Genomic DNA, 13,346 nt, shown 5'->3' with positions numbered 1-13,346 from the left:
TTCGTCAGTTTGCAGTTGCACAAGATTTTTTTTTTTTTTTTGCAACCCATAAGTATCCCTAAAATGACTTTATCAAAACAACATTTATTATGCTCGTATATTTTGTAGTATTTCAGCTGCTACTAGGCAATTATATTCAACATGGAGAGGATCTCCACTAGTAAAACTGTTAGCTAAGGCTGCTTCTGTTCTCGGCAATGTGGTAAGTCTATGTAAGTGGCTATATTAGTCTAGAGATAGCAAGGATTTAGCATGAATACATCATCAGATCGAGGATGTTTATGCGTTACTCAGAAAGAAAAATACGTTCGAAAAGAATTTCTTTAATGATAATGACTTACTGAAAGTAACATATTTCCTTCACCTGATTCTTTTCAACCCCGTCAGTGCTCGGGCATGTTTTATTTTTGTCATTTATTATTATTATTATTATTATTATTATTATTATTATTATTATTATTATTATTATTATTATCCTTAGGACAGAGCTCTCGTCTCTAAGGTTGGATACACTGTAACCTCCGTGAGCTCCTTTTGTCTTAATTCGAATAATTGTGTCTGATGGCAGTGGCATTAAATAAAAAAGGCGCCGTGATAAAGGAGTGGTTAAAATGTAAACAGGAAGGAGTTCTCAGAGACTGCATCACTCGCGTCCTACAATTGATCCATGGCCCGACCATTTAAGTTTCCTCTATGACGGTCTTCGGCCCAGTGACCATTAAATCAAATATCTTTATCCTTCGTTGATTCTCTGTCTGTCTACCAATTTTTATAAAAATGGATTAAATATTAAGATGATCATGCTCTATGACTTTTGTACTATTGCTTCACAAATCGAAACTCCTGATCTCCCATTGACCATCGATCTCTCCTCCAACAATAGCCATATTCGAATCAAACTTATTCACGGGAAACCAGTGAGTCCCTTCTTCTTTGGCTTGCCCACAGCCATTCCAAGTTTGGTCTAAATCAGATAAAAACTGATCTTCGAGCTAACCATACAATGTGAACATAACCTTTGCTTTGATCTTAAAAATAATAGCTCAGCTCATTGGATGACCGTCAGCATTTCAATAAAGTAGACCTTATCATTTTTTTTTTCACACGGTCCTACACGGGTCGAAATTACACCCTTACCTATGACCTTGAAATCTTAACTGCTTGTTCATAGAGAGGAACAATTTTCTCTCCTTATCCTCAACCATTCTATCATATTGATCTAGTGTATCTGAGGTAAAATATTGTCCTTGTCCTATGAATTTGATCTATACTCTTATAAAAAAAAAAAAAAAAAATGAACCAACTATAAGACCAATATTCAACCCTTCCAAGAAGTTTGGTTAAAATTAAATCATAACTGTCTGTTCACACACACACACACACACACACACACACACACACACACACACCAAGCGTAACAATACGCATCTTAACAAAACCGTTTCAAGATTATAAAACTTAAACCAAAAGTCCACAAACAGACCGAAGGAGTTAATCTGCAAAAAAAAAAAAAAAAAAAAAAAATTATAGGAAACAGAAGTCTTGCAGCACCTGTCTCCTAATGTCCAGTAGTGGTCAACAGTTCATTTACGTCGTCTTCAAACCGTGTCACAGCTTAATAGGACTTTCCTAGCTTAACCACAATTACTTACGTGGGTAGGAAGGCTTGCAGTTTCGCTTTAATCGTTTCGAACCTTAAACATGGGTAAGTATTAACTGATCACAGCTCGACAGAAGCTAACTTAACCAAACCAATAATATCCAAGTGTGTTGGAGGGTTGGATGGAAGGGTTGGATTTTAGCGTAATTAATTCAGAACCTCAGCCATACTGTACAAGTATTATTCGCCGCAACTGTACACTCGTGACCCATAGTTTTTGTTCGCTCTGTTTCTTTCATTGCCTGGATGGAAGTCTTAGCCAGTTTCTCACAAATCGAAAATCTGTTGTTACACCTGCGCTCGAGAAGAGGAAAAGTGTGTTACCTTTTGCTCAACGTGTGTGTGTGTGTGTGTGTGTGTGTGTGTGTGTGTGTGTGTGTGTGTGTGCGCACACGTGCGAGAGAGAGAGAGAGAGAGAGAGAGAATTGCACGGTTTTCGTTTGATATGAACCAAAACTTGGTGGAGGGGATGACGGTCAGCCAAGGGATTGACCTAATGCTTTATTTGAGGCGCTGAGTTCATTATCGGGCTAACCGCCAAAATGGCTGCCAAGCACCTACATGCACCAACAAGTAGCTAAACCATCCCTTTATTCGCTAGAAGTAAAAAAGTGCTGAGAAACAACCTACAATGGGGTCATAATCCTGGATAAGTGGACGTGTGTTGCGCTGTCGTGCCACACAGCAAAAAAAAACGTCCGGTTCCACACTAGTGCTTAAGGCAGGCGACTGGGTCCAGAATTCCACCAGCTGTAGGGTCGCTTTTCCTATTAGTTTAGCCTGTCCTATGCTCCTTATGTTGACTCCCCGCGGTGTTCAAGTGAATGTGAGAGCATTACCGGGCTGTATGCCAGCCCCTTTGAAGCTGGCCAATCAGATACTCGGGTTGCACTGCAGCTAGCCAATAAGCTGATGCCTTACACTACTCCCACCAACAACTGTGGAGGGGAGAGAATGGGCAGTATTGTTCTCTCACCTGCCTTGTGGGTGCTTTCTCATTATTATTAGAATATTTTTTAACCATTATTACTATTATTATTATTGCCATTGTGTTTGTGAAGTTACTGGTACTCGTAACTGTTCTTTTTTTTTTTTTAGGTTATTTTTTTTTTTTTTATCATCCAGGTTACAGGGGTTTTCTAATAATGTCCTCATACATTGAATGCTGTCTTACTTTTTTATTATTATCAGCAATATAAAAATTTATGTTTTTCTTGATGTTTGTGATATGGCTGGAGTTTATTGGTGGTTAAAAACTCTGAGAAAAACACGCACAAAGTTTCCGACCTTTAAACTGCTATTGTTGTGAAAATAATAATGGTTATGTCATAGAACTTTGATTTTATTCCACAGTATGACACTCCTGGGATATTATGTTGATATATTATTGGCCTCTTATGATGTATTTCTGTAGTTATTTGTTTATTAGCTGATCGGTCAGGCAATGGGGGGGAAAATTATCCTTCTTCACACGATATCATCATGATTAATGACAGATAGCGCAAAATAGAAGTTATTGCAATAAAGGAAATACCATAAGCTACATTAAAAAAAATACACATCAAAATAACACAAGCCATTACCGAGATATCAAAGTTTTAAAGTTGCCAGACTTTAATCGCATTTCCTGGCGTTTTGTAGTTTTGGCGCTTAGCCTGGTAATGAACTCAGCACCTCATTTAGAACGATAAGACATAGATCAAGGTTACAGGAATTTGACCTAGTTTGGAGTTTGGAATTTGGGTCAGAGTTTGAGCTAGCAAGACCAACTTCATCATCTTATTCCAAAATTTACCAGAGGTGGGCGAATGGCTGGGAATAAAGGAAGTGCGAAATGTTTAAATTTTAAGACCAGACATTCGAAGGCTAAGGTCACAAGGCAAGGTCAAACTTCAGACCATGTGTTTATGAGTGAAAAAAAAAAAAGTGTAACTTGCAATACTTTGGTAAGAGAAACTCCGTGTACAAACAGCTAGATAAGGAGTTTATTACAAGCTCACAGTAAAATAGTCTGCCCATTGCCGCATTAAATGTCATACTTTCCACGTCAACCGCTTACCACCAGCCCTCTCGACCCGGAAACATCACCTGCTCATACCCCGTCTGCCGACTCTAACACAATCACTCATTTACGAAGTGGCAAAGAGTACCACCGCCCTGTACCTGAGACTCCCGTTTCACTTCCCGCAGAATCACTTCCTACCCGTCCTACACTCGTAAATCCAGATACCTCCTCCTCTACTCCTGCCTCTACTCTCCCTTCTTCTTCCTCTACTCCTTCCCCTGTCGTTCCCTCTCCTGCCTCCCTTCATACCCCGTCTTGCTCGCCCTTAACTACCACTACCTTCTCTCTCTCCCACACCTCTCCTGCCGCCACTTCTACCCTTCCAGCCATGGCCAACCCTCTACAGTCTATCTATCTCGACGATGCCAATCGACCCAAATTTACCCGCCAGGACCCAACTTGGTCTGTCTATGATTTCCTCAGAGAAGTCGACACAGAAATAAACAATAGACAAATAACCGAGGAATCGCTCAAAGTAGCTTACCTCCTCGGTCGCTTGCTATCTATCTATCTATCTATTGCCAGACGCCTCAATCCCGTTTGGGGTGGCCACAAACAAATCGCCTCCAAGTCGCCCTGTCCCCCGCCATTTCACTGCCCTGCTCCCAACTCACCCCCCTCTCTCATATACCTCTCCACCCCATCCATCCATCTCATCCTCGGCCTCCCCCTCCCTCTTCCCCCCTCCACCTCACTCACATACACTCTCTTCGTCAGTCTTTCTCCCTCCATCCTCTCCACATGGCCAAACCACCTCAGTGTGTTCCTCATAACGCTTCCTATCACATCCACATCCACACCACAACGCTCCTATATATCCTCATTCGTCAGCCTGTCTCTCCATGTGACTCCACAGGCTCCTCTTAAATAACTCATTTCCACTGCTCTCACTCTTGACTTGTGTCCTTCCAACAATGTCCAAGCTTCACTTCCGTACGTTAGAGTTGGTATCACAATACTGTCATGTAGTAACTTTTTCACTTCCATGCTCACTTCCCTGTTTCTTATCACTGCTTTCAAGGAACCAGCAACCTTTCTTCCCTGCAGTACCCTTTCAAGCACTTCACCCTCCAAACCTCCATCCTTACTCATCACACTACCCAAATACTTAAACGTACTCACATTTTCCAATTCCTCACCATCTAACCTCGCTGTACATTCACTAACTTCACCTCTCTCAAAGACCATCACTTTACTCTTCCCTACATTCACCTTTAGGTTCCGTTTCCTACACACTCTCTCTTACTCATCCACCAAGCCTTGCAGCTCCCCTTCGTCTTCACTCAACAACACAGTATCATCTGCAAACAACAGTACAGGGAGTTTCCAAACACTATCCTCTCTCACCAGGGCCACTCCAACATCCACTACCCTACCTTGTACCTCTTTTATTGCCCCATCCATGTACAGATTGAACAACCATGGAGACATGACACATCCCTGTTTCAAACCAACTTTCAAAGAGAAAAATTCACTTAGTTCACCATCCACACGCACTGCAGCCTTCGCACCATCATACATACTCTTCACAGCATTCAACAACTTCCCATCTACTCCATATATTCTTAACACTTTCCACAATCCTTGTCTATCCACCCTGTCATATGCTTTCTCCAAATCCATGAAAGCCGCATACAACTTCTTTCCCTTCTCTAGAAACTTTTCCACTAAAGATCTAAGAATGAATATCTGATCTACACAACCTCTTCCCTTCCTAAAGCCTCCCTGTTCTTCTCCAACTAATTTCGGTCGCTTGCACCACGGTAAATCGGACATCGGATCCGCGATCCGTGCAGGACATTTCGATAGCATTCGTACCTTTGCTGATTTTCGTATGGAACTCATCAGCCTTTGTTGCCAGCATTCAAATACCGCGTCTCTCATGGGATTCATTAATCTCCTAAACCAACTAGATGAGGACTTGCGCGTCCTAGCACAATATGCCAAGCTCCGCGAAGCTGCAGCCGCCATGAAAGCAACTAGTAGCGAGATGCTCCAATTACTGGTAGGCACGAAATGGTTAGAAAACAAGAATGGCGTTCCAATGCTTTCACTCACCAACTTTGCTGACTTATTGGTTACCTCAGATTCCTTCACTGGCTTACTCCTAAACAGCGAGAGCTAGCCTTGGAAATCGGTTTCAATCCAGGAGATAAAATTATTCAGGTCACTAAAGCCATTCATGAAAGAACAGGTTCGAACTACACGCGTCAGGGCACCACCCAACCCTTGGCCTCCTCAGTCTGTCACACCTCCACTACCCCAGACCAATCTCGCTCCCGTCCCACTACATGCGGCAGACCTGCCACACATCGCTCTCCTACCGCAGGTCGTAATCAATGTAGCGCCTAACGGAACAGACAATCTTCGATTCTTTGCTGGTACTGTGGTCATCCTGGACATCGAGCATCCAGTTGCGACCGTACATACAGACGTCCTCACTCCCACACCAGACGGCGTACGCCTTCCCGCTCATGTCGTCCATACTGCAAATACCACAAATCAAGCACGACTCACACCACTGAGGAATGTCGTTACCTCAACCACCAACAGTCGGGGGAAGCGCCGCACCCGTATCAGACCAATATCACGTAGAACCAGAAACCCAACTCCCCATCCGCCATGTAGGTCCCATAACATCCTCGGGTTTAGTCATTCTCGGCAGCAGTCATGACATACCAACGTCATTCTTCTTGGACACAGGATCTATAGTAAATCTCATCTCCGAAAATTCCTTACAAATTATTCATCGCCATCACAACCACGTCAGTTTCCTAGAACCACTAGACATTCGCCTATGTGGTGTTAATGGCTCAGAGTTTAAGGTTAAGGGAAGAGTCATCCTTGAAGTCAAACTCCACAGAGATTTGCCCCCTATCCTCATTGAATTTCATGTCCCTAATTACTTACAGTATCCCACCGCTGCCACCAAATGTAACTTGCAATACTTTGGTAATAGAAACTCCGTGTACAAACAGCTAGATAAGGAGTTTATTACAAGCTCACAGTAAAATAGTCTGCCCGTCTCGGCTGTCTGCTATCAACTGACGCAATAACGCCGTCTTCAGGCGTGGGAAAGCATGCTGACCTAGCAAATTTAGTGGGGGCATGTATGCATTGGGGGGGGACATATATACATCGGGAGTAGACATATTGTGGAGGGGGTACAAAAAGTTTTGATCTCATCTGAACCAAATTTAACAGAAGTGTTGAGGATTGCCTAAGAGGTTGACTTATTTGTTTAGAGTACTAGCTCAAAGGTAAAGTTTACGTTGGCAGGAGAACTTAATCAGTTTTAATACAGTTTACATTAACATCTTGCGTGAAGGTTTCAAGGGAGTCCAAGGTCAGGGTGGCAGGAAAAGGCTAAACGTCAAAGTCAAAGAGGGACTCAAATAATTTTTCTATGATCTGGCTCAAATGGTGGAAACACCAAGAGTTAGGCAATATTGATAAAATTCTATATTAAACCGCTCCATACCAACCAATTTATTATCAAACCCACACCCATAACCCGATTTTTTTTTTTTTTTTTTTTTGCTCAAACCTCCGCTTTTGGTGAGAAACAATGGAAAATCACCAAGAAAGTGCTCACCTCATCTTATATGTGGCTGGGACAGGTAAGCCTCTGCACACCTGGTCTCGTACTCTGTTGAGGCGTGGTGCAGGTGCCGCGTTTTCTATATTAGGGGTAACTGTTCGAAACCACCCAGAATACGTAAAAATACATTTGGTAAAAATTTACACATTGTACAAGAATATATCGGTTAAAAAAAAATATAGGCGATATAGGCATAGGTTCATTATCGGAACACCTGAAAAATGCCGATTTCTTGCACGATTGACCCACTGAGACTGTTGTTTCAACTTACATTTTAATTCTCAACTTACATTATACTTTTCTACAATCACTAAACCATTCTCAACTTTCCATAACAGTTATCACATACTGACAGGCCTTACAAATATAGTGAGCATAGTATTATCGCATACTGACATTCCTTACTATTATAGTGAGTGTGATATTCTCGCAAGCACACAGTATTACATTTTTATTTTCAACTTCGATTATAGTTTTCAACAAAAATTATACCATTTTTCACTTCTATAACTGTTATCACATATTGACAGGCCTTACTATTCTACTGAGCGTAACGTTATCACATATTTGCATGCCAAGCGTGATATTCTCGCAAGCACACAGTATTACATTCTATTCTTCAACTTCCATTATACTTTTCTACAAAGATTATTGTCATTTTCCAACCTTCTATAACTGTTATCACATATATACATAACTTACTATTATAGTGAGTGTGATATTCTCACAAGCACACAGTATCACATATTGACTGGCCTTACTAGAGTGTGCATACATATACACATTATCAGTAATGTAGTACGGTGTGATATTCCTTGAAACAGGGCTCAAGGCACAAGCCAACATTACAATCCACACACTCGTATCTCGTGTCTTGTCTGCCAGTGCTAACTCTACTTTGGAGCTGCTGCATACATGACAGCGACGTTGTGGTCTGGGGTGGTTTGGCTGAGAGGGGATGGTCGTGAAGAAGTTGAGTCCTATGAGGGGTAGGGGCGTCTGGCCGGCAGTGGCAGTGCGAGTGCAGGGATGGGGCCTTTCCTCTGCATATTTCCCAATGATCTCTCGGGACAGCTCTCTTACAAACCCCTCGAAGGTCTCGGAGGTTCCTGTAGTCAAGGCATGGAGGTAGTGGTGTAGTGCCGGGAAGCGATAATGAGTTGTACTTTGTTTATTTTACGACCAAAAGTTCGGTTAAGTGAGAGAGTGTGGCCGAGGTATAGTTGTTTCCATGCGGACGTGATCAGAACGTAGATTAAGTTACTTAGTTGCTAAGTTATTTTTTCCTACTGTAATTTACTGGTATTAAGTCTCTTTATAATATAAAAACTCGAGAGAGAAGGAATAAGTGCCTATGGTCACGTAATCCAGCTTAATGTACGCATGCATTAAGGGATGTAAGGCATGATGATTTTTACTGTTTTTCGATGTAAGGGTATAGAGAGTGTTGTAAAGTAATTATTGTACCTACGGAATGTCATTTTTTTCAGGTAATCGATTGTAAGGGGAAAGACATCACATTGAGTCTATCACGCGTCTATATTAATGAAAATTTTAAATTGTGTAAGCTGTCATCTTCTCCCCCCCCCCTTCCCAAGGAATTCTAGGGTCGATGTGTGGAGGTCACTCCCAGTGAGTGAGTCAAGGTCAAGGTCCCAGTGTGGAAGTCAAGGTTAAGAATAGGAGAAGACTGGACCATTGAACTATGAGCTCAGAGGGATGATTATGAAGAACCACACTGGACTGAACCTGGGACCAAGGACTAAGTTTTGTGGAATTTGATATTAGGAGCATATGTTTTTTTGAACAACGTGCCAACTGATTCAGGTTTAATCTTTAAGGGTAATAGATAGGAAGATTTCTACTAATTTTTTTGGTCTTGTTAGTACACATTTCCTCCCACTCGAAATTAATTGTTTGTATAACCCTTGCGAACTGGTGGTATAGAGCTTACCTGCTAGTTTGTTAATGTGTAACCTTAGGAGCACTTTTGGTAAACTACGAAGGTTTGGCTTGGGTTGGCCGAGTTGGAGACTGACCCCATCATTTTGGCATGCTACCACTCTTAACATGACCACTTGAAAAGTAATAAACGCAACTGAAGAGGCCGCTATGGTGAGAGAGTCTCCATCAATCTGAGTTCCCGACTGTTCAAGCATGCGTAGTCCTCATCTGTGAATTGGGTTTTGCCCCTTTTGACCATGCAGAGGTACCAGTATTGTGGCAGTTGAGGACCGTGATATTGAGCAGGTGGAAAAAGTTTCATGTACCAATTCATCATGGGCCTGGCACATTCCACACTGGAAATCATGGAGTCAGACTGGTCTACCTGCCTGATGTTTACGTTGTACTCCACTACTGACTCCAGTTTCCAGACGTAGGCCCTCCTCTGGTCAGTATACTCCACGAAGTCTGTGCAGTGCATCAGGGGGTGGTGTACCATCGACAGGAGGGAAACTTCTCTCTTGTGGTTCCATACAGTGGCAAGGATGTTGTCTGCCTTGAAGAAAAAAAAACTCATTCCTGTCGAGTTTCCTCCCGAGTTTCACCATATGACGGCGGTTTCTCTTGACAGTGCCACAGACTCTGGTGTCATGAAGGTGGAGGTACCGACCAAGAAGAGGGCTAGTGTACCAGTTGTCCAGGTACAAGATGTGACCATGATGAAGGTACTCCTGTATCATTGTCTTCACCACGGCCCCAGAGAGTCCAATACTTTGACCTTCTGTTATGTCTGTCTGTGGGCCAGTGTACAAGACTATGTCTTGGACATAACCAGTTTTTCAGTCACACTTAACATTGCATAATACTCGACAAAATTAAATGAATGTTTATTACGAAATTTTAACCATTCCGAAGCTCCAAGATCCAAAATTGTTTCTTCAAGGTCAGTGGTATGATGCTGTGTAGAAGGCGATTCAGTATGCAACTACATTGTCAGAAATTTTATACTCTCTTCTCTGATGAGTGTTAGTCTAAACACGACCAATACTAAATATAAATAATAGAAGTCTTTTAGGAAATTAGGGAATAATTAATACTCTAGCTCACCAGTAATTATCTCCTTATATCCTAGCTAGTCCCCCGATTTGGCCAAATCATAAAGGCTACTTAGCTTCATAGAGTCGGAATAACAGATGACGACAGGCGTGAGGTCTCCGTCGGTTTGCCTGGGTCTTTCAAGCGTCCTTAGGTGCGTTTTTTATTTACAAGGAGCGGCTCAAATGAGCTTTTGGAACAGAGTGAAAAAATGGCGAGTCTCTCTTCCCTCATAGGATTCAGAGATGCCAACTATTATTTAATTTCAGTTAGCTAAATACAGTGAATTACTTCATGAAATATACAAGGTAAATCTGTCTTACTTTAATCTTAGTGTTAAATAAAACTAAAGCCAAATGTTCCCTTTATCAATATGAATATGTATTAAACCTTCCTCCGTTTTTCTCGTCGGGATACACAACATCCTACAACACAGGTGCAGTTAGGTCAGTGGAGGATCCTCCACTGACCTAACTGCACGTATTTACACAATAGTTGTCCACAAGGGTTAAATGCAGTATCATTTTGTTTATTAATGATAAGAATTACTAAACATAACTAGAACGCAATCTCTGGGTTATAAAACTGCTTGAATTAGTCATTAACGCTCTCTGGGTTTTCCTCTGCTTTCAACAGGGACAACAATTTTAAAAAGTAAAGAGTGCAACCACTCTGGGGGAAAATATTACCCACATACATATTATAGGGACACTGGCATTTCTATTGAGAGAAAAGTGAGGGTAAAGCACAAAAACGGATGTCAGGAGACATGGCAAAGGATGTTGGACGAACATTGCAAGAAGATGCGAGAAGTTTTAAGTTTTAATGCATAGATCAAATCCCCCATGAATTAGATATTCCTTCAAAGGGTATGAAGCACATCTTGTCTTTATTTGCTGCTATTTAGCTAAACACTGGGTGTTTCAGAGAACTTGAGAAGTATAGCCTATTCTAGAACTATGCAAGATGTTTGAAGGGTTTAGTGATGAAGACATCAAGGAGGAAATTGGATGACTTTTGAGACAAGTAAACGCTGCCCAATATCAGCTTTGATGATTCGAAGAAGTGGACAACCTTGCACTTTTTAGTTTTTGTGAATCTGGATTTGTTTTGTCCCTATGTTCAAGGCATTTTAAAAATTATCTCTGTGTCTATTTCTTGTGAAAGAAAATTGTCTAAAATGAAGTGGATTTAAAACTAAAAATGCTCAAACATGACTCAGGTAAAAATGCTCAAACATGACTGGGGCCAGGTTATCGAACCAGGCTTTGATCACGACTGAGCATGAATATGCCAAGAACATTAACATTTCTGCAGTATTTGATGAGTTGCCAGAGGAAGGCGGTGGCAGAATCGGTAGAGAAACGGCTTGCAATCCTAATGGACCTAGGTTCGAACCCCGGCTGGGACAGGGAACAGTTTAAGGATTTGAATTTCATAAAAAGTAGACTTTTCTGATCTAACAGATGACCTCCCGACATGTCGTATAAGCACCCCTGCTAATACCAGTACACCAGTCCTGTATGAGACAGCCTTAACATGTTTAATATGAATGGTGGGTGTTAGCGCCGAAGTGGTGACATGTGGAGATGTAGGAGGACTACTAGACCCCAAGGAGGGACACTGGGACCTGGGGATAGGCACTGAAGCCTTTGCCCGGAATAGGACACATACAAAAAAAAAAAGGATAATGCTCGAAATTTGAAAGTTTGAGTATTGGTATGTCGGATATATCTATATCAATCTGTTTCAATCTATTTATATATATATATATATATATATATATATATACACACACACACACACACACATATATATATATATATATATATATATATATATATATATATATATATATACACACACACACACATACACACACACACACACACACACACACACACACACACACACACGAGGTGCTATCCAAAAGTTCCAGTAATTTGAACAGAGGGAGCCAACCGTTTGCAGTTTTACCTTTTGCCACTAGGAGGAGTCAGCAGCACCCCTTGTGCATCAGTGTTGCACCGGCTGTGTCTGTGAGTAGACGTGTTGTTGCGCTTCACTTACTATTGTAACGTGGTGTGTAGGTGGTTTTGTTAGGACTCCATATTATAATTACAAATCATAATAGATAGATAAATAGATAGATAGAGAGACAGATAGAAGCAGGAAGTCAGATGATGAGAAGGTACTGTGTCTGCGAGAATCGAGCATTGCTAAACATGCTTACACACTCTTAACTCAAGGAATGCTTTATAGGCACACGACAGCTCCTCGTGACCATACACACACATACACACATGCTCACACACAGGCTTCTAGAACTTTCCAACCACAGTGAACACACGTGACACGACCCCTGCTACACCAGAATTTAGGAAAGAGAGCTCAGAAGGAGAGAGGCGATAGAATCGGCAGGTAGTGGGGAGAAAGGCTTAGCAACTTGGAAGAGAGAGAGAGAGAGAGAGAGAGAGAGAGAGAGAGCGAGACAGGGAGACAGGGACTCTACTTATACTCACTCATGTGCGAGAGACTTGTTAATATTTCCAAGACAAATAAAAATAGTCCCATACTCTTCTTTATCTCTCCTTGTCATTGCATGACAAATGGGAACCAAGATTATCTACTTACAAAAACTCAAGTATAACAACCGCTCGTCCACAAGTCTAATATATATAACTTCTCTACAAGTAACTACAAAGTCCTTTTTTTAAGACATTTGGTAGCAGCGAACGTATACGAACCTCGTCTACGAATCAACAGTGAATTCCTACAAAATATCAAGATTGAAAACAAGAATACCTCTCACAACCAACAACTCACAACTAGCTCCTGATAGTATTCTCTCCAACCAGCCCCCTCCGTCTCCCTGATCATCACGCTGATGTAGAGGTGAAGAGGTCACAGGACGCCTTGCAAGTAGTTTAACAAAGTACTGATACAAACAATCTTGAAATTTCTACGACGAACCAAAGAAT

The sequence above is a fragment of the Coenobita brevimanus genome, chromosome 113 (genome assembly GCF_032717465.1).
Source record: "Coenobita brevimanus isolate Jiangsu-jjx chromosome 113, ASM3271746v2, whole genome shotgun sequence".
NCBI lineage: Eukaryota > Metazoa > Arthropoda > Malacostraca > Decapoda > Coenobitidae > Coenobita > Coenobita brevimanus.
The sequence above is the reverse complement of the archived record's forward strand: the minus strand, read 5'-3'. Positions refer to the sequence as shown.